Source organism: Aedes aegypti, chromosome 2 (assembly GCF_002204515.2).
Source record: "Aedes aegypti strain LVP_AGWG chromosome 2, AaegL5.0 Primary Assembly, whole genome shotgun sequence".
Taxonomy (NCBI): domain Eukaryota; kingdom Metazoa; phylum Arthropoda; class Insecta; order Diptera; family Culicidae; genus Aedes; species Aedes aegypti.
The window spans coordinates 425,801,288-425,827,202 of NC_035108.1; the positions used below are offsets into that span (position 1 = coordinate 425,801,288).

Consider the following 25,915-nt stretch of genomic DNA (forward strand, 5'->3'; position numbering starts at 1 on the left):
ATAAATTGAATGGAATTTTCTCAAGATAGGTAATAATGTTTACTACATCACGAAATGGGCACTTCCAAGGAAAAAAAGATTTTGTACAAAAACTGTTTCTTTTCATAAATGTTTTTTTTTTTCACTTTTTCAAGCAAACCTTAACTCAACAGCGGTCGCGCATTCAGCCATCGCTAGCACCACCTTGCTTGAGCTGTGTATGAAAAGCGAGGTTTCTTCAAGGTGCGTGTACTTAGTACACGCATGCGACCGATCTTGGGTTAAACAAGTGGAAGTCAAAATCATGTTAGAATTCAATGAAACTCAATTAGCGAGTCAATAAGTCTAATAAGCTTACCAAATAATCTAGAAATCTATATGAAAAGGGTTCAAGACGCGTTTCTCTACGCATCATATTCAAAGACAACATTAACTTGTATAGTTTTGTTTGAAAATGACACGCTGAAATTTTCATTAAAGACGAGAAAAACTTTTAGTTTTAGTCCATGTCTACATATCCAGAAAGTTTAATCGAAATCTGAGATGCTGCCAGCTCGGAAAGCGATCTGACGCGAAATGGGCTGGATGGACGTTTTTAAAGTGATAATTGTAATGCAAAATAGTTTTGAAATTTACTAGTATTGTATTAAATTACGCCATAAGTTTAGAATAATTGAACAAGTTTTCAGCAAGTTTGTCTACGTTGAAAATAAGGATTTTTGAGGTTCATCAGCTTTAAACAGAAAATCATTTTTTACAACTTTCCCCCAATGAAAAAATATATGATAAAATTGAGTTAAAAATTTTTGTTTGAAATTGGATTAAATTATCAAATTTACCCCTATGACTACAAACATATAAAAGCTGACATCAAAAATTGAATAAGCAAACAATCTATTTTCCAGCCGTTTTGGACTTCTTTTAAAGGCTTTGACCAGTTTTTGTATGAAGGCCCGCCACTGTGCAGCAGCATGAAATAAGAATTGTGCTACTTTTTCCCGAGTACCATTTTCACTTCCCCGAATATCCCGTTTCCTCGAATAGCCCATTTCTTCGAACATTTTTCATAGTCATACTCTAGACACAGCGGTTTTCATATCGTGCTCTGCGGAGCACTGGTGCTCCACGACAGTTTTGAAAATTTGGATCAATTCCTTAAAATATCTTAAGTTTTTTTTTAACAATCCAGTTTTAATTATACTTAACCAAGTAGCCATACATTGAATTTTCTGTTAAGATTACTGTTTTGTTCTCTAGACTTGTGCTCTTGAAATTTAGATGTGGTTTTTATTCATCTTCATCCTTTTTTGTGTTCAAAGTTATGGTGGATGATATAACAAAGTTTTCACGAGTCTTTTGCACAGCGGTGTATGTATCACGGATATTTTTACGAAAACGTTCAACATTTCGGCAGAGATTCTATTATTTGATGGTTGAAATATTCTGTCCGGGAAAATTTTACTATATATTTTGTATGGGATAGTTTTAGCAACAAAATTGCTTTTTCTTGATTTAAGTATGAAAAACAACTCTTGAAGATAGCCAATTCACCCCGACAGAATATTTTAAAACTTTCTGGGTGTGAAAGTTTTGTCTAGATAATAATCAAAATTCTGATCCGTGAAACATTTTAAAACATTTTGAGTTTTATCAACATTGGGAATTTTTGTGTGAGTACTTAACTTGTGGTTGATCCATTCAAGCACATTGAAAAGAAAAAGAAGTACTTCGCTAGAGAACGTCACTTAGTTGTTCAAGCTGAAAACAAAAGTTCCAAAAATTTCTTAATTAAAGCAATACTACTGATTTCCAACCAAGAATTTTGAAATATTTGAGCTGGAAACTTGATCGATTAGTCATCATTAGCAAGTGAGCAGGTACCTTCTTTAGCCGAGTAATTAGAGCCCGCGGCTACAAAGCAAAGCCATGGTGAAGGTGTCTGGGTTCAATTCCCGGTCGGTCAAGCATCTTTTCGTAATGGAAATGTCCTTGACTTCCCTGGGCATAGATTATCATCGTGCTTGCCACACGATTTACGAATGCGAAAATGGCAACTTTGGCAAAGAAAGCTCTCAGTTAATAACTATGGAAAAGGTTATAAGAACACTAAGCTGAGAAGCAGGCTATGGCCCAGTGGGTATTTAGGAGTAGTGTTCTTGAAAATTTTAGGTTTGGCTTTGAACCATCTTCACCTTAACGTTCAAAAATCCGTTATCGCAATCTTCATCATCATCGATACTTCAAAAATAGGTTTCCTGTTCAAAACTGAAAATGATTCTATAAGAACGTGTTTATTGGGTTTCGGTTGGAGAATAAAATACAGTGAACACATTTTCGTGTGAATTTTCTTTATTTTTAACGAAAACTGCTTTTGGGAATTCTAAATTCAATGACGTATCCTTCCCCCTTAAAACTCAAGAATCCGTCATTCAATCATCACCGATCATCAAAAAAAGTAATACCAGTTTTTCGTTAAAATTTAAAAAAAAAATCCTCGTGAAAATCTATCATTACATTATAGATAGCAAGTGTAGAGCAATGCAATTTTCATGACCATTGCTACGATATTGAACAAAAAACTGTGTTTGAATGTTTGTGAAACGATTATGATTATTTTCCTCTTAAAGTGAAAGATTGGCTAACATAAACCTTACTTCACGATTTTCGTAGAAATTATAGGGTAGATTTCAGCTCAAACTTCAAACGGAGTGGTGATGTAGTATAGGTGTTCCTAGCGATAAATTTAATTAAAAAAATGTTCCGTGAGCCAAAAAGGCTGCAAACCCCTGCTCTAGAGTGCTGAATGATTCGGTAAACTGATTTATATTCAATTGGTGGTACTTTCGAATTATACTGTCGTCGGAATTTCTTTGTATCAAATTTACAGCCAACAAGATCCAAATATCTCCTTCTTCTGATTGTTACCTTTTTTCCCTAGTATGGTGGTTGGACATTTCGCATAAGGATGTTTTGTATAATTTCATGAGTGGTCTTTTCACATAAAAGACGTCTCGATGCTAAATGGGCCATCCTTTCTAGCTTACCATGGTAAGCACAGGGTACAACCTGTCACTGAAAACTATTCTTGTTTTTTTTTTAAATACTTTATTTTTCGATTAAACTGGTCATTCGGAGAACTGGTATAAGCATTAAAAAGAACATTTGAGAAACGGATGTCCGGAGAAAAAGCTTTCGGTTAAAAATAAACGTGACTTTGCGTCGGATTTCACCCACCGTGCAACGCTAGATTTTACTCCTTTGAAACATTACTGATTCCAGTAAAATCCCAACAACGGATTTTGTTTTAGAAAAAAAAAACTTTCAATTAGTAACAGACACATAATTGCCCGTCTTTTCGAGAGGTAATCACATCTCCCACGAAGCGTCGGTCCGTTTTGCTCTGACAAAGGGCATCACTTAGCAGCGCTCTTCAACTTCTGCCATCGGAGGTTCGGCTACACGCCAACTCATTAATCATAATACTAGCGTGGTTATTAATCACCCCCCATTCAGGGCGATTAGGAACTGAGACGTGAAGAGGAGACTAGGGAAACTAATGTGTCTCATTAAGCGCAGAAAAAATTAGGTGACACATTAGCCCTTTGTGAACACATATGCTAATGTTATCATATTAGCTTAAATTAGGGAATCCTCAATTTTCGTTTGACTTTACTTATTTGTAACAGAAACGAACCAGCCAAAGGCTGAAGATTTCAATAACGAAGATAATAATAATAACTTGTTTGAATCTCCAAATTCTGAAAATTCAAAGATTCAAAGACGCAAAGTGAGATACATGTTTTTCAAGCCATTCAAAAAACTTCTGTTGAGTTTAATTCAAACAAAATGTTCCTAAAACATTATTCTTTATACTATTTCCAACTTGTACATTCTCTTTCGTATAGACAAATTATTACATAAAATTACCTTAAAAATCACTGTTTTAGATTACGAGAAAAAATGGTTAGATCAAGCCTCCCCAGTCTCCCCTATGCTCAAATAGGCTTTGAGTGAAAGAGTAATCCTTCTTCGCGCCTCGTCTTCCAAAGCTGCGGCGCATTAAATAGGGAAGTGGAAAATGATTAGCATAAATAAGTGATAAATTATTGATGGCAAGTATCTATAATTTAAGGATGAGCCAAGAGGTGGTGATGCTGGAGATAAGTACCCATAAACGAACATCACGAGCTAACCCGGTCTAATCTATTGCAAAGCTACAGAAATTGTAAACTTTTACTTGTGCCGGCTCGGTAGATATGAACCAAGCTATACAGGTTCAACTCGTTGCCCGTTCCGTATGTAGAACGACTTCAACGAGGTTGAGAGAAACTTTTGCGTTGTTGATTACGACCGACCGGTTTCTTGAATAGGAAGCACACTTACGGGATAAACGCGACATACAGACGGGACAAAGAAATACAGCTTGTTAGAAGGGTATATGACAACCTGATTAGCTTCGCGAAGTTTGTGCAAATGTCAGTCGAGAGCCGGTCGGGTTTAATTACGTGAATTCAATTTCAAAAGATCTTAACAATTAATCAAATATATCTGAATCATCAAATTGCATGATTTTGCCCTTCCTTATCAGTTAGAGGCCCGAAATCAACCCTAGGAAGTTTCCAGTGGAAATTGCTTCAGCGTTTCTTGCAGTAAAACAATAAATCATATTTAAACAAATAGCTTACTACGAATTCTTCGAAAGATTGCTTCAATGAATCCTTTAGAAATTTGTTAGAATTTTGTTTTAAAATTCTGTTAGCGATTTTCCCATGAATAATTACTCCAGTATTTCCATGATTGGGAGTGAATCGTTCCTAGTCTTCAGATAACCACCGTACATTCCATCGGTTGTTACAGTTTAAAATATTTCAATTTCCGAATTTTCTTGTGAACACAACAGCTTGTCTTGAAATATTGGCCCAAAAAATGCTTTCATAAGTACGTACGTTCAATACGAGTCCCGAACCGAGGGCCGATATATGTATAGTTATGGCAATGCATTGCACCTCCTTAAGGCTAAGTAGCCCGTCATTCGTTTTGGCAACAATGATGATTTTTCAGCTTGCTTTTCAAAGTGATAAAACTCAATCTTGATAGTTTATTTTGAATTGATATAAGTATCACTGTATGCGCTAACATGCATAAAGTATGCTGATACTTTTTCAGCTGTGTCAGTGCACTATGGTCCAGGAATCAGTTTTACGCGGAAAGATGAATTTTGAGCTTTAGAATGAAACATTAGACAAAAACGGTCTTCTAAAAAGTTGTTTGTATTAGTAAGGTCCTTTGTTTGGTTTTATTGAAAATTAGGGTGGACCACATTTTCATAGAAATTGTGTAACTAACTTTCTTATTTGTAGAAATTATACTATACATGCTTCAGCAAAGTTGTAGACCATTCAATTTCAAGCAACTTTGCCAAAAAAAGTTTTTTTTATATCTCTTAAATTGACCGATTTAGAGCTATTTTACTACGGTGACATAGGGTGGTCCGAACAAAATTGGTTTTCTGGCTCTAGAGTTTTCAATTCAAATTTCTCATCAAAGTAGTCTATGAAACACTTTTAGAGCTTTGAAAAATGCGTAGTTTGGTGAGTGAAGAAACTCGCTATCTCTTTCCGTTTGGGAGTTATTATTGTTTTTCTCTCAAAAACATGCCTACTTCGATTATGAATATTTCTGATTGGGGCAAACATAAAAAATATCTTTTGACGGCATTCAAAAGACAAAAAAAAGTTGTAAATTATATCAAAAAATTACAGATGTGTTATTTTTGAAACTCTAATAAAACACCTTGAAAATCAAATATTTTTTATCACAAAAACTTCAATAACTTTTGAACTAAAATAGATATCAGCAATATTTTTGCATGAAAATTTGCGTTTTGGTAAGTTCTAAAAGTCGTTCATAGATGACTTTGACGATAAACTAATATTAAAAACACTAGAATTGAAAAACTTTTTTTTGTTGGACCACCCTTTGATGATTAGGAAAAAATGCTCTAGATTGGTCAAATTTTGAGCTACAGAAAAACTTTTTTTGGCAAAGTTGGTCAAAATTCCAAGTTCTACCGCTTTGCCTAAGAGTATATACCAGTATTTTTGCAAATAAAAAAGTTGATTATATGATTTGTGTGAAATTGTGGACCACCCTAGTTTTGAATGACTCAGTATGAAAGCCTAAATTTTTATAAACAATTTTGTAGAAGATCATTTTTGTCTAAAATTTTATTTTCATGCTCAAAATGCAAAATAATAAAGAAATACATACTATGAAAATCTTCAAAATAGTTTTAAAGCCCTATCTTTCTTATTTCAGATTTCTCGTCAAAGCGGTCTATGAACGACTTTTAGAACTTAACAAAACGCAAATTTTCATGCAAAAAGATTGATGATATCTTTTTTAGTTCAAAAGTTATTAAAGTTTTTCTGCTTTAAATCATTTGTTTTTAAGGGCATTTTATTAGAGTTACAAAAATAACACATTTGTAATTTTTTGATATAATTTACAATTTTGTTTTGTCTTTTAAATGCCGTCAAAAGATATTTTTTATGTTTGCCCCAATCAAAAATATTCACAATCAAAATAGGCATGTTTTTGAGAGAAAAACAACAATAACTCCCATACGGAAAGAGATAACGAGTTTCTTCACTCACCAAACTACGCATTTTTCCAAGCTCTAAAAGTGTTTCATAGACTACTTTGATGAGAAATTTGAATTGAAAACTCTAGAGCCAAAAAACCAATTTTGTTCGGACCACCCTATGTCACCGTAGGAAAATAGCTCTAAATCGGTCAATTTAAGAGATATAAAAAAACTTTTTTTGGCAAAGTTGCTTGAAATTGAATGGTCTACAACTTTGCTGAAGCATGTATAGTATAATTTCTACAAATAAGAAAGTTAGTTACACAATTTCTATGAAAATGTGGTCCACCCTAATTTTCAATAACACCAAACAAAGGACCTTACTAATACAAACAACTTTTTAGAAGACCGTTTTTGTCTAATGTTTCATTCTAAAGCTCAAAATTCATCTTTCCGCGTAAAACTGATTCCTGGACCACTGTGCAGTGCCAAACCAACTGATTTTCTTTGATTCGAAATCGTGAGATGGATTAACAACAATCATCAACGACGCGTACAAATTTCAATGACGGCCTACTTCGCCTTAATAGCGAACGCTCAGCAGTACAAAAGAAGCAATTCATTTTTTTCTGAATGCACAGCCAAATGATAACACAAGCACCCGCATCTGCTACCAAAGGTAAGCATTTGGAAAACACCTAAGTGGTTTCAGGTAATGTTCTAGAAGCGAAGCAAGCCTTCTCGTTCAAGCTGCACAAGGAAACTTGCCGAGTCAAGCCAATCAATCGAACGGTGAGGATGTAGCAAGGTTGATCATAATTTGCCAAATCATCGTATTGAAAATTGGAACTCGATTAAGAACGATCTGAAGCAGTAAATTGTGCATGACAGGTTCGAATGCCTTCAAATAACTCATGCAAACAGAAGCTCAATCTGATATCATCTTACGTTTGCAGTGGTATTTCGGTTTTATCTTCTCTTATTTTTTCACTACTCGAAAAGTTCACGCTTGGGTTTATCACGGTTTTCATTTCGAATACATCACGCTTTTTCGAATCAACAATAAAGTACATTGTTTTTTTTTGTATTCGAACCCTTCGATCAGAACCTCAATAAAAACAATCAAAAAAGTAGATTGAGTGTTGAACCTTTTGGTTCCGTCGTATTTTGACTAACACTTGCGTTTTTCACTGGATGCGAGAAATTGGGATCGAAAAAGACTGCAAGCTATAGCCGAAATACGCGAATCAATCGAAAGATAAGCAATTAGAATAGAATTAAGGGCGCAGTAATAAGCTTACCAAGGCGAAGAAGTGTAGTTATTTGCTGATGTCATCTCACGAGAAAGTTCTATGTTGACGCTTTCGAGAGTGGCTCGCAACATGTGAAACTGCCGCTAATCTTGTCGCTGTTTATTTTGTTCTCAAACGCTAACAGTTGGCGCCAGCAGCAAATATTACAGACAACAACCTTTCGAACATTCAGTTGTTCTTACCGGCCGCCGAACGGCGACACTGTTGTTTGTATGTCACCCACTGATCGCGCTACGCTGGATTCTCAAATTTCTCAAACTTTTAACACAAGCGCATGGAAGAATGGTAGTCGGAGAACTGTCAAAACGTATGAAAAATAATGAAAATCGTAAATTGCTTGCAATTAGGAAACTGAATCAAAAAACTAGTGATTAGAAATCAAGTGTAAAGTGAATACATAACTTTTTGTGTTTAGTTCATCTTCCGTGGTGCTTTCTTTGCTTCAGGATTTCGTTTTTACTACCATTGAAAAAGAGCCATCTATTGCCTTTTCAGTTTTGAATATCGCCCTATTGCTTTTTAAGCCTGGGACACCAGCGTCTGATCACAACTCATACCGCCCGATCGCTATGTTATCATACTTGAGGAAATTGTTAGTAAAAATTATCCTATCTCAACTCGACCACTAGGTCGAATCAAACAATATTCCAGTGCTTAATTTGACTTGTGCAAGGGTAAAAGAACAAACAACTTTCTTGCGTTGCTTTTGTCAGATATTCAATTAGCATTTGCAGAAAAGGAGCAACTGGCTTCAGTCTTTCTCAATATTGAGGGTGCTTTCGATACAGTTACTATAGAAATATAGGAAATTTGAACAAAGCGGACTCCCTGGAATATTGAATATTTTTTTGTACAACTTGTTGCCACAAAAACACATGAGCTTTACTCTCGGTCAACTTACAACTTGCAGAATTAGCTAGATATGCCTCCCCCAAGGGTAATGTTTAAGTCTCTTGCTTTATAATTATTTTTATCCATTGAAAAATTTCCTTGATAATCTATCCATTTGGGCTAGAAGTTTTGGGATCGAGAACAATTACTGGGAAATGGTGGGGTGCTCAGCCGTAAGACCTCATAAGACTCTTTAAAACAACCATTCTCTCTGTTTTAGGGTATGGCTCTTTCTGTTTTCTCTCAGCATTAAGGCTCCCCCAGATCTAAGCCACTTTTTACGGCGATAGCGACAAACAATCGTAGCGATTTCGCTGATGTTACATGCACTGTTTGATAATCGCGTCTTAGCCACAGCGACGCGATTTTGCTGCGATCCGCTTCGTGTCAGTCAAGATGGTTCCATAGAAGAGTGCTTGTAGCGACACAACAACGAAATCGCGACGATTATTTGTCACTGTCGACGTAAAAAGTAGCGTAGATTTGGGGGAGCCTTTAAACTGATACCCTATTAAATAGGAACGAATCCAATATCGTTGTTTGCGTATCGCCTTAGGGTGTATGCACTCGACACATAATGCGAGCCTGGAGGTACTGGCAGGGGTTTTACTGCTACAGAACCGATTCTTGGAGCTCTCGCTAAGAATACTTATTTAGTGTGGAGTGAGCAACACACTCGTCATTGAAAACTGCGAAGAATTGCTAAAACTGAATACTCATTCAAAAATCATGAGAGTTTATCTCTATTACATGTCATCTACGTGAACGCTTCACCAATGACAGTTCCTCTGTTGAATACAATCTGACCATGAAACAAGCTATTCATGGAATTCCAGATGAACTTCAATTTATAATTATTCCACGTATTATCAACACAAAGTACAATAATGTCGTTTCATACACGGGTAGAAATCAGAACCCAAAAACTAGATTATGACTCATGATATCATGATTCCAGCGTGTTTTCGTCTTATGAAAATACACCATGATTTGGACTCATGATATCATGAGCCAGATTGCCGTAACGCAACACACGCGTTAGGTTTTTGTAGCTGATTGCTCGGAATCATGATTCAAATTCCAAAAATGCTGAGTCGCGCATCCGTTTATGATCGAGAAAAATAAAAAAAAAAAAAGTTAAAAATAGCGCGCATTGAGATTCGATCCAAGAACCTTCTGATTGTGAGTCACGTACTCTACCACTCAACCGCTTCGTCATCTTGAATTACAAGCGATCGATACGAATGTGATGGAGCAAAGTGCGCCGCTTAGTGTTTTCACACTGGATGTTACGCTTATGAGGAATCATGATTATGACTCCAGGAACCATGATTTGTGATCCTGATATCATGACCTAACCAATTTATGAATTTCATGATTTGTAAATCATGGTGTGGGGATCAGATTTTTATCCGTGTACAGGAGATGTTTCAGAGGGACCCGCATTAGCAGTTTAACTGGCTCCGTTGTCTCCAATGAAAACTGTTCTGTCTTCCGAAAACTTCAAGAGCATTGTTTTATGTTGCTGAGCTAGAAACAATCCACTTCGCTTTGGAGATAATATTCAACATGCCCGCAGAACAGTTTTTCATCTTCTCGGATAGCCTTAGTTCTATTGCACTTACCTTCGATGAATCCCCTCACATTGCTTAATTTATCGCAATGAGAAGGCGGACTCTCACGCAAAGGTGGGCGCTGAGGAAAGTGAGATTTATGATAGACGAATTTCATACGATGAATATTTTCATAAAGTATGTCAAAGTTCTCTTCACGGTTGGCAACCCAGACAACCAGAAGTCGCAAATAACTCGTTTATTCATACTAGTTACATCAAACCCGCAAACCACGGTGGATAAAATCGTCAGACTGATGAGTTTCCTCGCATAAAACGCTTTCTCTCTGAGTTCATTTGTACATTTTGCTTCGTCCCGTACACTCGTACAAAGTCGAATCAATCCGTATCAGCTGTCAAATCAACATTTGTTATCATAAGTTAAGTCGCATAAGATCGCAGGTTAGTTCGGTAGAATATTTATACACTCGCATTGTATGTTTTTATTCATCACATAATATATGCACGTAAATCGCCTCCACTTTTGTACGCAGAAGCAGGGCTGGCATCTCCTCAGTGAAAACAGAAAAACACAAAGAGCGCGCACTTTGTGTTGATCATGAATTTAAGTGCAGTGCGACAGCTACACTTTCTCACTGGTTTTTACCTCTTTGACGCCTCTTTGTGTTTCTGCTCTCGCTGCAATGCATCCTTCGACACAAAGTGTTGATGGAAAATGGTGAACACACACTCTTTGTGTGGCTCATTGAGTACCTACCGAATGCTTCTATAGGAGCTTCTATTGGAATATATGGGAGAATTGTTGCAACGGGACCGACAAGTAGGTAACGGAAATCGATGTCTGATGTCATTTTGGAATCCAAGATGGCGACTTCCGGTTTGTGAAAATCGCTTTAAACCCATGCAATATGGGTATTTTTGGAACGGGGCCGACGAGTCTGGCATCAATTTGGAATCCAAGATGGCGACTTCCGGTTTGCAAAAAATCCCTTCAAACCCATGCAATATGGGTATTTTTGGAACGGGGCCGACGAGTAGATGACGGAAATCGATGTCTGACGCCATTTTGGAATCCAAGATGGCGACTTCCGGTTTGCAAAAATCCCTTCAAACCCATGCAATATGGGTATTTTTGGAACGGGACCGACGAGTAGATGCCGGAAATCAATGTCCGGTGTCGTTTTGAAATCCAAGATGGCGACTTCCGGTTTGTGAAAATCACTTTGAGCCCATGCAATATGGGTATTTTTGGAACGGGGCCGACGAGTAGATGCCGAAAATCGATGTCCGTTGTCGTTTTGGAATCCAAGATGGCGACTTCCGGTTTGTGAAAATCACTTTGAACCCATGCAATATGGGTATTTTTGGAACGGTGCAGCAAGTAGATGACGGAAATCGATGTTTGACGCCATTTTGGAATCCAAAACGACACCGGACATCGATTACCGTCATCTACTCGTCGGCCCCTTTCCAAAAATACCCATATTGCATGGGTTTGAAGCGCTTTCCACAAACCGGAAGTCGCCATCTTGGATTCCAAAACGACACCGGACATCGATTTCCGTCATCTACTCGTCGGCCCCGTTCCAAAAATACCCATATTGCATGGGTTTGAAGCGCTTTTCACAAACCGGAAGTCGCCATCTTGGATTCCAAAACGACACCGGACATCGATTTCCGTCATCTACTCGTCGGCCCCGTTCCAAAAATACCCATATTACAGGGGCTTGAAGCGCTTTTCACAAACCGGAAGTCGCCATCTTGGATTCCAAAATGGCGTCAGACATCGATTTCCGTCATGTACTCGTCGGCCCCGTTCCAAAAATACCCATATTGCATGGGTTCAAAGTGATTTTCACAAACCGGAAGTCGCCATCTTGGATTCCAAAATGACGTCGGACATCGATTTCTGTCATCTACTTGTCGGCCCCGTTCCAAAAATACCCATATTGAATGGGTTTGAAGCGCTTTTCACAAACCGGAAGTCGCCATCTTGGATTCCAAAATGGCGTCAGACATCGATTTCCGTCATCCAGGCGTCGGCCCCGTTCCAAAAATACCCATATTGCATGGGTTTGAAACGCTTTTCACAAACCGAAAGTCGCCATCTTGAATTCCAAAACAACTACGGACATCGATATCCGACATCTATTCGTTGGTCTCGTTTTAAAAATACCCATGTTATAAGGTAAAAAGAGCCAAATTGTGTACATTTTGAGCATGTTTTGCCAACACACTCCGTCAGCATTACTCTTTGCGTAATCGCTTATACTCTCTTTCCTACTGCGTGCCCTCATTGTGTTCGTGTTGTTACACTTTGCGCGCGTCTGTCTCCTCTTTGTGCAGTGGTTAAATTCTGCTCTTTGCGCGCATTGTGCGAGTTGATGCCAGCCCTGCGCAGAAGGCCTTTTCGCGACATCTTATTAGTGAAATTTTGCCCATACAAAACCTCCAGGTGATTTCGTTATACGTACATTTTGGTTGTCTGGGAAAGCGATTATCTGAGACGGTGGTTACATTCCATAATTCCAAAAAATTCCTTGTGAGCTTGGTGAAATGTTTTTAACGGAAGTCGAGATTTCATTCGCATGATGTCTAGAGTTGTATCCTAGATTGTAACCATCGCTCGTTAGATACACATTTGTACAGGATTTACCTTGCGGTGAGCAATATGCGGTCCACGATCGTCAATGTATCGCAAGTTGCAACAAGTCTGATAAATAAAAGCAGCGAACGAGAGCCTCAAAGAGAGGGCGATAATAAATTCCATTTTTCTCGCTTGTTTACCCCACTGGGGGTAGGTGTTTTTCTTTACTGGCACGATAAACAATTCACGAACTTCCAATAGCAATGGTGTCTCCCGGGTTTGGAGCATGTTCAGAGGGGTTTTATCATGCATTACTATCCCCCCAATCTGATAAAAGTTGTACCTGTATACGATAAACAGTTTCTCATAATGTGCAGCATGTTATGATAGTTACATAGAGCGATACGTGAGAGATTCTCTCAATTTTCTCAGGATTCAATCCCTGTGATTTTCGATTCTCTTGTGTTCTGTTTACGATTTTTTTATTGTTCCCTATTTGTTGGAATTATGTTACTGGCCACCAGGTAGTCGAAACGCCCAGAAAAAGTTGGTATCAACGCCATGATATATCAATTGGATTGGCTCGAGAAACCTCCCGAATGAGCTACAACGAACCCCGATACTCATTTTTATATAAAATTATTTATTTGTTTTTCACTTCAATTTTGAAAACTGGGAAAAAAACATTTGAGTGATTTCACTTTGGAACCTTTCTCAAAAAGATACAAAACCTCTTCATCTGCTCAAAAATCATAACAAAAAGAAAACTGAAGCCTTCAGGTTTCACCTGGAACATATATATATATATATTTTTAAATTCGAAGAAATTAATATTTTTCGTAAACTATTCTTTAAATAGTGATTTTATACGCCAATCACTTTTTTCAAAGACGATGAATTATTTTGCCTCACTAGTGCGCATTTGAAAATTTTCGATAATCCTAATTTAAGCATATGAAATCTCCACTTTGAGGAATATGAGTCAGAACATATTATATCATTTTGAGGTAACATAGAAGAAAAAACAATTTGAACAGGCTCATTACAAGGGAACCAATAGGTCCATCAGGCCCAAGCTGAAGAACAGTTAAAATGGTTACATGCAGTGAAATTTCAACATTATATTTGTATTTTTTAAGATATTTGAACAGTCTTTTTCTGGATTCATGGAGATCAAATAGCAATTGGATTCTGACCAACATGCATGTATTTTTAGCATCCTTGTGATATGTACGACGACACCAATATAAATTTTGGATGGGTGACAAAACGTCGAATAGACAAAACGCCGATAAAGGAAATTTGAGAGAAAATGAAAATTTCTTGAAAGAACAATGATTTCAAAATAATAAATAAACGTACATTGCATTGAACACGATGTGAAAAAATAAATCAAGAAAACAATTCCGCATCGCTGATGAAATTTTACTACTTTCGACGTTTTGTTCCTTTTAATGTATTTGCATTCGACGTTCTGTCTTTCGACATTTTGTCCCTAAAATATGAATTTCAAGTTGGTCTTTAAATTTGAGCACACTCTCACACACATATCATATTAGGCTTGATTTGAAGGCTTTACTGTCAACTTTCAAGAAATCAAATAATTCTGATGCTACAAATCTTAGTAACAAAAATGTTCAAATGAATATAATGGAAAGTCTCATTGGAAATATGAAAAAGAGGAATATACAATTACATTTTTTTAATGAAGATGCTAATAGAGAGAAGATGAAGGTTCACACTTTAGTTTTTTGGCTTGGTTCAGGCATCACATGGGTTGACAGAACCAACACGTTGTTCTCATAAAATTCCGATACATAAATAAGTTGCTCAAAGAAAAGAAAAAAATAAGTTGCGATGAGGATGTAAAGATCAAGACGTGCCACAATTTGGTCAACCACATTAAAAGATCTTGATTTGAACATGAGAAATCCATTCCAAAACTTTTTTTTCCGTGAGAGAAAACTCATTTGAGATCTGCTTCGAAAAACTCACGCATGAGATTTTGATGAAAAATGACTCATGCTCATGCTCTCGAAAATAATAATCGATCAGAAATCTGTTGAAACCTATTGTTATTGTTTACATTGGGAAGGTTTGACATATTTCTAGCAAAAAAAACAATAAGTTCATTGCGTGAAAAAACTGCAGAAATACAAGCTAATGAGTCAAACGGATTAGTCAAATCATTCGTGATGTTTTGGCTGTTGAATTGCAGTAGGTACAACTCATAGGTGAAAAAATCTCCTGCATGAGATATTAGAATATGAGATTCTTATGTATATGGCTTGGCAGAAGACCTGTTGAAGATTTGGTTTATTATCCTGCATCTTAACCAAAACATTCGAATTACCTACTAACACATCACGTGGGCTTCGTAGCCGTGCGGTTAGTGTCACCAGGCATTAAGCCGCATCGTGCTAGAGAGTGTGGGTTTGATTCCCGCCTCGGCCGGTGTAAACTTTTCGTGAGGACTTTTTTCCGACTGTGCCACTGGGCGTTGCATGCTAGTCCGTTGTCTAGTGTGGTGCTTCCTTCAAAGGGCATAAATACCCACTGGAAGCATTAACGTGTCAGTGTTTTTTTTTTTAATTATATTTCTGTTAGCTTGAGCTAGCCAGAAAACCAACCTCCAAACGTTAATTTCTCGAACCATGCATCCAGGCGTAATATTAAACAAAATGTGGAACAAGATGTGCGATATTTGCCAGAAAACCATTCGCCATAATGTACCATTCCCCAGAATTATTTTTCTTGTCGATTTTTTAATGCATTGGATCTCGGAATCCAAAGATAACCGTCACAATATTCGATTCGTGCATATTTTCACATCTTCAAGAGCATTAAGTAAAATATTAGTTCGGTAACAACCTCGTTCTTCTCATTTTAAGCTCTCTGCTAGTGCACAGAGCAGAAACAATATAACACAGTTATTCTACATCTTTTGCGAGATTTTTGCCTATGAGGTGTTGATACAATATTCTAAGCTGTTTTACCTAGTTTTAAATTCGAGAAAATTGCATTTCCTTTCACCGCGAGCTGTTCTTCTTCAGAATATTGTATTGTACAGAATTTCTCGTACAAATACCATATAATTTTTGATTTTCAATGGGCAGATTATTGGGGTTGTGTTACTTTCTCCCGAATATTGATACCCCGAATATCGTTTCTACGAACACCAGCTCCGCAAATACCAGTTCCATGAATATCCCGTTTTCTCACGTGGCCTATTTTCTCGAAAATGTTTCAGCACTCATGATTAACAAAATTTATTGTATTTTTCCTTCTTTTTTGATCAGCGGTTCTTTAAAATTTCTTCGACCTCAGTATTTTCTCTTGTTTTCTTTATCGTTCTTACTAGTTCACCACTCTGTCTCTGAAGATTGTTTCTTATCCGTTTTAAGCTGTATCTTTTTTGGGGCCGTCCATAAACCACGTGGTCGTTCAGGGAAGAGGAGGAGGTAGAAGGGGGTGGTTCTATACCACGATCCATACAATTTTCGGGTAACTCGGAAGAATGGATTGCGGAGGATCTGTTCGAGTAACTGGCGTTTGTTGAAATAATAATCGAGGGAACAACATTCGTGTAAAAATAGACTAAAATGTTTTTAGTGATAATGGTCACCTAAATTTCAGTACATGAAAAAGTTTTCAAAAAAGATCCTCTTTGACAGGTACGCGTTACTTACAGCAAACGACCATCAGACATAAAAATTCGGAAAATGAAATGGATAAAACACTGAAGCAAATGAAGATAAATTGAATGACATTATTGGCGTTAATTTTCTCATCAAGGTCACCCAGGGCAAGTATGTCATTTACTTAAGGGATCAACAATAACACACGTAACGTTTTAAGAAGAAAATGCACTTTTAAAAGTATGTAACAAAGCACTCAATATTAACTGAAAATTCTTCATTAAAAGCATAAAGAGTAATTAAACATGTTCAAAATATATCATTTATAAGTTATTAATTAGCACGTAAACTTTTAATAATTGACAAAATTTTTAATATATTCTGTTATTACCAAGGATGAAAAAAATGTCTCAAACGGACAACAACACAGTATTGGAATAATCTAAGAGGGCCATTACGCAGTAGCATGATTTCAGCACATCATTATGCGCGCAAGGAGTTTATCGGATGTTGTTGCAAGTAGCGATCAATATGAATCATGCCGCATTCGCGTTATTATTTATCGCTCAACCAACGACCGAATAATTTTAAAATCACAAACAGCATATATAAAGGTAGAGCATTGAATAAAAGTAGAAAAATCCTGAAAATAATTAAACTTTTATTCGTGACCAGTTTATCGCTACCACAAGTGCAACATGATGCATTACTCGCAGAGCGTAGTTTGTAGTGATAACTTAACGACAAAAAGTTAATCGTTGTTGGTATGATCGCAGGATAAAGAACAACGTAGGGTATCATGGATATTGTCATGATCTCTAGATTTCCATCCTTGGTTATTACTGTTATGTGGCAGAACATCACTTAATGGGATAAAATTGTTTTCCGAAACTACTAAATTTGTATATATTAAATTTTCAATAAAAACAGATAAGTAGATGAAAAAACCGAATTCAGTACTATACCATTTAATTCCACTAGAGTTTGTATTATTTGACTAGTCGAGTCTAGTACACGACACTGAAGACGGCCTTACAGTTGAGGTCGAAATACGCGTATCTGTCAAAGGATACAAACTCTAGTGGAATTAAATGGTATAGTACTAAATTCGGTTTTTTCATCTACTTATAGGTATTCTACTAAACAGCTCGAAGATTTATTATCAAAAATAGATACATAATCGTTCTCATGATGCATTTCAAATTTCATCTATGTGTTTGTTCTATTTCAAATTCGTACTTAAAAAAATATTAGAAAAATTAGACATTTTTTCTCACTTACCGAATTTAAAGATACATTGGGGTAAGTTAGATCATAACAATGTCCAAATAAAATGAAAACAAAACATCTGTTTATCGTAAGAAGCTTGTAGTAATACTTAAAACTGTAGCCTACTGATGGTAATTGAATTTATAAAACTATTATCTTTTGCGAGTTAATGCAAGACGTTAACCTCATCACAAGTTTCGTCATGGAAGCTGAAAAAGGCGCTGAGTTGACAACTATTACGCGGAACACATGGTAATGGAAATAACAATATTCTTTGTAGTACATATATTCCGTATCATCGTATCATCAACTTTCTAAAAGAATACCCTCTTGAAAAAGAGAATTTTCCTTTCCACCGGGGTCTTACCTCATTCTTTGAATCCCATACGAATCATTTTGAAAATTGATTCTGAATCGCTGATAGAAATACTATAAAGTCTATAAATAATAACATGATTGAAAAGGCTGAAATGTATAGCACAAATTTTGCCAATTTTCTTGCATTGAGGAAGGTACGAGATATTTCTATGTAGACGAATACTTTAAATTAATAAATGTTGATGGTCTTTGACGATCTATGGGGTAACATTGATCAGTTTTTTAGAAATTTCTTGAATATTTCATTTGAATATGCAAATGTTGCAAGTATTATATTTTTAAAACAAGTACTGCCACTCAAAGCTCGTGACTATATACTGTATTTTACTTTTTGAAAGAATTAAGCATGTTTAATATAATGTTTTAGGTGATAACATTGATCACCCATGTAAACAACGTTCGGTAATATTTAAAATGTCGTTACTTACTTAAGTCATGGCTTCTGAAGCCGAATATGAAGGCCAAACGCTTCCAAGTCATTTACTTTTTGAGTTATTTCAAAATTAAAAACACCTCGAAATGCGGAATACGCCTAAAGGTAGGCAATTTCCTAAGGAAATTCTAAATTCTTAACAGTAATTCGACAATGTTGCCTAATTGATTATTCTTATGAAAATTTCGACAACACAATCGTTTCCGGAGATGCCATAATTATTTATAACCGCATTTTACTTGCTCATATCGCTTGCAGAACTTATGTAAGACATGAATCTTCGGTAGTGTCATCCTCAACCATTGAAATCTTTGTTTCGAAAAATTGACTAATTTACGCATGAAGTAAACGCAATTTTCGCAAAAATCTTAATTTTCATTAGCTCATGAATATAAGAAGCAGAAGCGCAATTCATGCTTTGGTAATGTTGCGTCCATAAATGATGATACGAGCTTATTACGTGATGAGCCATTTCGATCAATGTTACCCCGGATTACGGGAATAAAAATTTTGAATATTACCATGAAAAGCATAGATTTTGCTTTCTATACAACGCATTTCAGCAATTAGATACAAAACAAAATATTTTTGTTTAGTTAAATTTACAATTTTGTAACATGAAATATTATTTTGGGGCATAATAAAATCGAAACACCACTGTACTTGCAGTTCAGAAACCTGCTTGTGAACAAACGAAAAACACGTTCTTTACACTAACCTCGTTGAATCTCATCTCCGTTAGAGATGTTACAAACCAATCGAACCGGAGAGAATCAGTACCCAGCTCGCTCGGTACGGAAACTCCAACACCAACGACCTTCGCAAGCTGTACCGACAAGTTTCTCGGAAATTCATCAAATATCCAAACAAACATTACCCAAACATTTTGCTTCGCTTTGTTTACTTTTCCGCAAAATTCGATGGCTACAGTATAAATTTAAAGTTTTCATGCCTTGGAGAAACTACCATCGATCGTCAACCAACGGACACTTCATACCTAGGTGCTAACTGCACCACGCACTGCGATCACCTTTGGGTCCAACTCGATCAACATCCAGCCGCTAAAGCTTTCATTTCTTCTCATGCACCACTGGAAACCGTTTCCGAACTATTCTCAACTGGTCCACTTTCACTAGCACTTGCTCATCGGGGGCATTCTTCTACGCTTCTGCGCTTGCCCTTACGCGTGAATCACTACCAGCCCCGTTCAAAATTCAAATCACGTCCTTCACACGCATGTACAACCCGACCATAAAACCCACGTGGAAATCGCGCCAACGTTTAACCAATTTCACAAATGTAAATCCAACCCGCCCCCCAGAAACGGACCTCTCCAATCGATGATCACTGCGCTCGCGAACCGCGAATGCTAAACTGACGATCACACGTTTGCAGCTCGAAAGTGCTACTGAAGGCCTGCCAGACTTGGATGCTCGACTGACTGTCGAGCCTAAGCGATCTCACAGCCGGGGCCCGAAGACACACAACAAAGCGCAACCACTGAATGGATGGGGTGCCACTCATGGAAGCCGAGGGGTGATCAGACGGTTGTGCGGCTTTTCACCGAACGTCGGTTCTCCGAATAATCCGTTTCCCGGATCGATTTTTCTTCTTCGTTTTCTGGTGTTACGTGCTTCGCTGCTTATCTGCTTAGTGTTCTTATGAGCGCTTGTACAGTGAGTAATTGAGTGCTGTTATTACCGATTTTCGCGTAACTTTTCAAAAGGGCCTATGTGACAGTGAGAGATTCTCTCATCTCTCGCTCTTTTTCAATTATAACAGTACAATACAGAAGTTTTTATGAAGTTTTTCGCTATAAAGCCAACTTATAGAACTCAACATAGTTATAGAACTCAAAACCAGTGCAAATGTGATCCGAAGTATCATCGAGGCCAGTGCGCATCGTACTTTCATGCTGTGCGTACACGAATTATCTCTGCTCTTGGAAGTTTTCTTAAAAACTACCTAAAGCAATAAAACAGTACTTTTCAATGGTAAAATTAAAAACGGTACTTTTCAGTACTATTTTTTCTACAATTGATCCCTTTACGATCCTTATTTGAACCCGTGCCTTCGATTTTTTGTTGGACCCGTTAGCGTAAGCTAGCGGTGGTAATCCTTCTTGGACACTGTCTTGGGAAAAGATCTCTTAGGAGGTCTCATCTTCTTTCGTTTATTGACTAAACATGGTTGCAACTACAAACAAAAAGAAGGGTGAATCTCTGAATTCACAAATTCCTTCCAAAAAAGTGAGATTTAAAATTGTCACTAAACATGGCAAGAATGGAAGAAAGGACGTTTCTCCGGAATGCGAACTTTCTACCAAGGGTGAAATGAATAATGTTGATAATTGCATCGAAAAGAGCAATCAGTTCGATGCTTTAGACAAATTTTCCGAACACCAAATCGAAGCAGTCTCTAGCCCAGGCTCTTTGATTCAAGTGAAGAAGCAAAGAGTGCCGCCTATCGTGGTCAGTTGTTCCGAATTTGGGGGATTTAGGCAGAAGATCTTGAACTCCATTAGGGGAATCAAGGTTTCCTTCCGAATCGCAAAGAAAGGAGACTGTCGCGTTTTGCCGGAAACTCTTAAAGATCGCGAACTTCTTCTCAAACGTCTTGAATAGAAGAAGCACAAGTTTTTTACCTATGACGACAAAACTGATCGCTTGTTCAAAGTTGTCTTGAAAGGTCTCTCAAGTGAATATAAGTCACCTGAAGAGGTCAAAAATGTAATAAATGATTCACTTAGATTTTCCCCAGTCCAAGCAATCATTATGAAAAAGAGAACCCAATCTGGCATTGTTCGGAAAGGGCTTTCTCAAGAATATTATTTAGTTCACTTTAACAAAAAAGATCTAAATAATATTAAAGCTTTAGAAAAAGCTAGACATATGTTTGATGTCCGTGTGACATGGGAACATTTCCAGAAACCTGGAGGAAATTTCCAAAACCCCACTCAGTGCCGTCCGTGCCAAAAGTGGGGTCATGGAACAAAAAATTGCCGCAAGGATGCTAAATGCATGATTTGCGTAGGTTCTTCTCACTTCAAGGACGTCTGTCCAGTAAAGGAAGATACCGATAAGTTCATAAGCGCAAATTGCGGGGGCAATCATAAATCAAATTTTTGGGCTTGCCAAACATCGGTCATGGAATAATTCTCAAAGTAATTCCAACGGCAGAATTTTATTTGATGAGTGCTCTTCAGGATATTTCTCAATTCAATACCCTGATAGCCCTACATGTTTATCCTCTTCAAGAAATCCATCTACGATTGATTTGGTCTTAACCGACTCTAGTCATCATTGTAGCCAATTAGTTACTCACGCTGATTTTGATTCTGATCATGTCCTTGTTACATTTCAAATATCCCATGAAGAGATTCTCAATCCTATCAGCTCCACTTTCAATTATTTTCGAGCTGACTGGAATGTACATGAAGAACTTATGAACTTAAATCTTGATGTTAACATTTCTCTACAAACAAAACTTGATATTGACAATGCTCTTGAAACTTTAACAAATTCCATTGTTGAAGCCAGGAGCATTGCAATTCCAAAATGTGAAGTAAAATTTGAATCCGGGATTATAGACGATGATCTTAAACTCTTGATCCGTCTTAAAAACGTGAGGAGAAGGCTATTTCAACGCACTCGCGATCCTGCTATGAAAATTATTTTGCAGGATTTGCAGAAAGAAATCAAGAAACGTTTTTATTATTATTATTTATCTTTATTAGGGAGATTTTCTGCCCTTGGCTGGTTCATCTCCGTGGCAGAAACGTTTTTCACAATAAACAAAAATTTTGAAAATATTTTTTTTTCAATTGGACCCTACCTCTAACCCCTTTTGGAAATTATCTAAAATTAAAAAAAAATCCTCAAGAGCCAATATTGGCATTGAAAGAGGAAAACAAATTATAACTAACAAATTGCGAAAAAGCTCAAAAATTTTCTATGCAGTTTGAAAGCGTGCACAATTTCAATTTAGGATTTACTAGCCCAATAGAAAATCAAGGTACTCAGCACTTCGAAAATATTCTCGATCAAGAGAACGTTTTCGAAAATTCTTGGGAGACTGATTTGGAAGAAGTGAGAACTATTATTAGAAAACTCAAAAATACGAAAGCTCCTATATCCTCATCAAGAAACTTCCAGAAAGTAGCTTATCATTTTTAGTTGGTGTATTTAACCAATGTTTTCAATTGGCATATTTTCCTGACAAATAGAAAAATGCTAAAGTTGTTCAATTTTAAAACCAGACAAAAATCCTGCAGAAGCTTCTAGCTATCGTCCAATCAGTCCATCAGTAAACTTTTTGAAAAGGTCATTTTGAACAGATTGATGGTCCACATCAACGAAAATTCAATTTTTGCCAATGAACAGTTCGGATTCCACTCATCAACTTTTACGTGTAACAAATTTGATCCGTTCCAACAAATCTGAAGGCTATTGTAGTAGTCTTGCTCTTTTAGAAATAGAAAAAGCATTCGACAGTGTTTGGCATGAAAGCTTGATCTTATTATTAAAAAACTTCAATTTTCCAACATACATTGTTAGAATAATACAAAGTTATCTGTCAAAACATACACTTAAGGGTTATTATCAGAACTCCAGGTCTTAAAGACTTCCTGTAAGAGGTGGTGTTCCTCAAGGCAGCATTTTGGGACCAATATTATACAATATTTCCACATCTGACTTACCTGAAAACCTCAAGGATGTCAATTACCTTTGTTCGTAGATGACACAAGCTGCCAAGAGACGAAGCCAGCGTGTCATCCGTAGTAAATTGCAAAAAAGTTTGGATAGTTTTTCTTAATACTTGCAAAAATGGAAGATTTCTCCTGAAGCTTCCAATACTTAACTAATAATATTCCTACATAAATCAAAAGCTCATTATTTGAAAACTTCAAGTATACATGTTGCCACGATGAGAGGGGTTCCAATAAATTGGATTTTTTGGAACTGTATCACTTTTCGGGGAAACAGGTCATTCGAGGAAAAGTGGCACAACCGATCAGTCCTATCACACGAATGCACAGTGCACACAGATCGACAAAGTTGGCCACCCGACGAAGCATTGAAATCTCCCAGCGCGAAAAACTTCTTTCCCCACATCCCGATAAGGGCATCCCGACTAAGGGTACATAACAAAATTATATCAGCATATGTTATTATGTTATAAGTTTTTTTCGAACATAGGTTGTTACAAACTTGATGCAGGATGTTGTTAAAATAACTAAAATTATATCAAACAGTATATGAATATAAACATAAACATAACAAAATATGTTTTAATTCTATCAAAAACATATCAAACCAAGTTATAATGTTTGATACAAAGTATCAAAATTATAATACTGTTCGATATACGATAGTATTGTATATTATTGAAATGCATAACTATCTATTTATTTTGTTATAAAGTTGTTAAAAATGAACAAAAAAATATCTTAAAGGGAAATAAAACACATTATGTTATATTTCTGTTTTATTCTGTTCTATGGATAACGGAGCCTAACAAAATTATATAATAATATGATATGCATATCATATTCTGATAAAATTTTATTATATTTTTGTTACAAGCCTCTAGTTGGGATTTCAAATGTTATAATCCCCAGTCCATATTTGGCCCAACACTGCACCATTGTTCGACCCCTCGATCACGACATTCAACAGTCAGTGGAATGCACCGCGCGCGATGACTGGTTTTGGGTTGTTTCGCGGGGCTTCCGATCTAGCACAGTTTGCAACGATCACCGGGGTTGCACTTGATCGCGCTTAATCTCTGAGAGCCGAGTGCGGCCCACGCCGCCACTTGGCTCTCTTCTGACATTCACGACACACATAAAGAACGCAGCCACAATTGCATCGACCGGTAAACCGAGAGGGCGGCGAAGCGTCACATATCTCCCTTGAACACTCACGACTGATCAACGGCTTCGAGTTACACACTCCGGGTTCCCGTCCGATGCATCAAAAAAGCACTGTGTTCTCTCTCACTCTCTAGCAACACCACTTGCTTCCTATTACCTATTGATAGTTACTTCTTCTGGTCGCAACGACCTTCTTCCAGCGAGTTAGCACTTGGTACTGAATCGGCGCGATCCGATCGCGCAATATTTTATTTCTTTTGGCGATTGTTTTTCGAGTGGTTCGGGTGGTTTTGATGCGCGCGCGCGTGCCCACGGCTGGAGTGTCTTCCTTCTTCAACCCCTAATCATGGGGTGCGGAGTTGAAATTAGGCGGGCTCCCGCCTGACAGGAGCTCCTCTTGTTGCACAGTGGGACTTTATTATATTGCTGCTGGCAAAAGCACGCTCAGTTTAGGTTGTCCCGTTTGGTACTTTTTTGAAGAAATTAAATATGATTTAATCTTTATTTTCAGCAATGCAGTCCAACAAGGTACTGTTTTGCATGACGTCCCGACACGAGCATTGGGTCTTCTGGGGGTAAATAACATTTTTGTATATTAACCCCCAGAGGAAGACACAATTAACCGTGTCAAAAAGTCGGGAAAAAAAGCAACTTGTTGGACTGTGTTGCGGCAAAATTAAGATCAGTTTTTTTTTTATAAGATTTAGCTGTCGAATATTCTTGTGAAAGGTAAACAATAGATTTTTGCTGAAATTATACTGTTCTATCTCGTTAACGCCCAAAGTCTCTCACAACTGTGCTGTAGTCCTGAAATTGTCATCAACATATGTGAATAAAATAAACACAATTTCAGCAAAAAATAAATAAACTGTGTGGTAAGGAAAATAAATTCTGGCATGAGTGTCGCCGACAGCTCAATGGAATTGATTTTGCATTTTGTTAAGGCAATATTCATACCAGTTGTTTTGTGGAATACCCAACGGCTTTACTTCCCTTCCGAAGGAAGTCGTCACTGAAATTTTTAGTGACTATCTCGGGGATGGGATTCGATCCCAGGTCCTCGGCGAGGCGTGTGTTCTAACCACTACACCAGGTCAACGGCGCTGGCTACGTCCATGCAGTCAGGTAGGATTGGGGAAGGAATATAAGTGCGTAGCCTTTGCCATTTGAAGACCTTATTTACCAGTCTGCATCTCCACAAATGATCGTGGGGTGGGTTTTAAAATGTACATCAAATCGGAATCGAAAAACAAATATTTGCTGCTGAGAATCCTGCTGGATATTGCAAAATCCTTTTCAAACTCAGAATTCTATCAGAATTAAACCTTGTACTTTTAGAAATCCTGCATGGGATTTTGTGAGAAAATCCTGATCAAGCTTCTGTGAAATTCTT

At 37.1% G+C, this 25,915-nt stretch overlaps 1 protein-coding gene across 14 annotated transcripts in view; it reads right to left on the bottom strand.

The window, feature by feature from the left end:
• Nucleotides 1–24,795, bottom strand: part of LOC5573135 (nuclear pore complex protein DDB_G0274915) — a 135,419-nt gene extending 110,624 nt beyond the window's left edge. The window contains exon 1 of one of the 14 annotated variants that reach the window (XM_021847555.1): nt 24,680–24,795. The gene's annotated coding sequence lies outside the window, so the exon portion shown is untranslated. Of the gene's footprint in view, nt 1–19,644; nt 19,668–19,909; nt 19,931–19,976; nt 20,104–24,573 lie in introns of those variants that run through there. The other 13 variants (XM_021847566.1, XM_021847567.1, XM_021847560.1 and 10 more) reach the window with 13 other exon arrangements.
• Nucleotides 24,796–25,915: the final 1,120 nt, after the last annotated feature.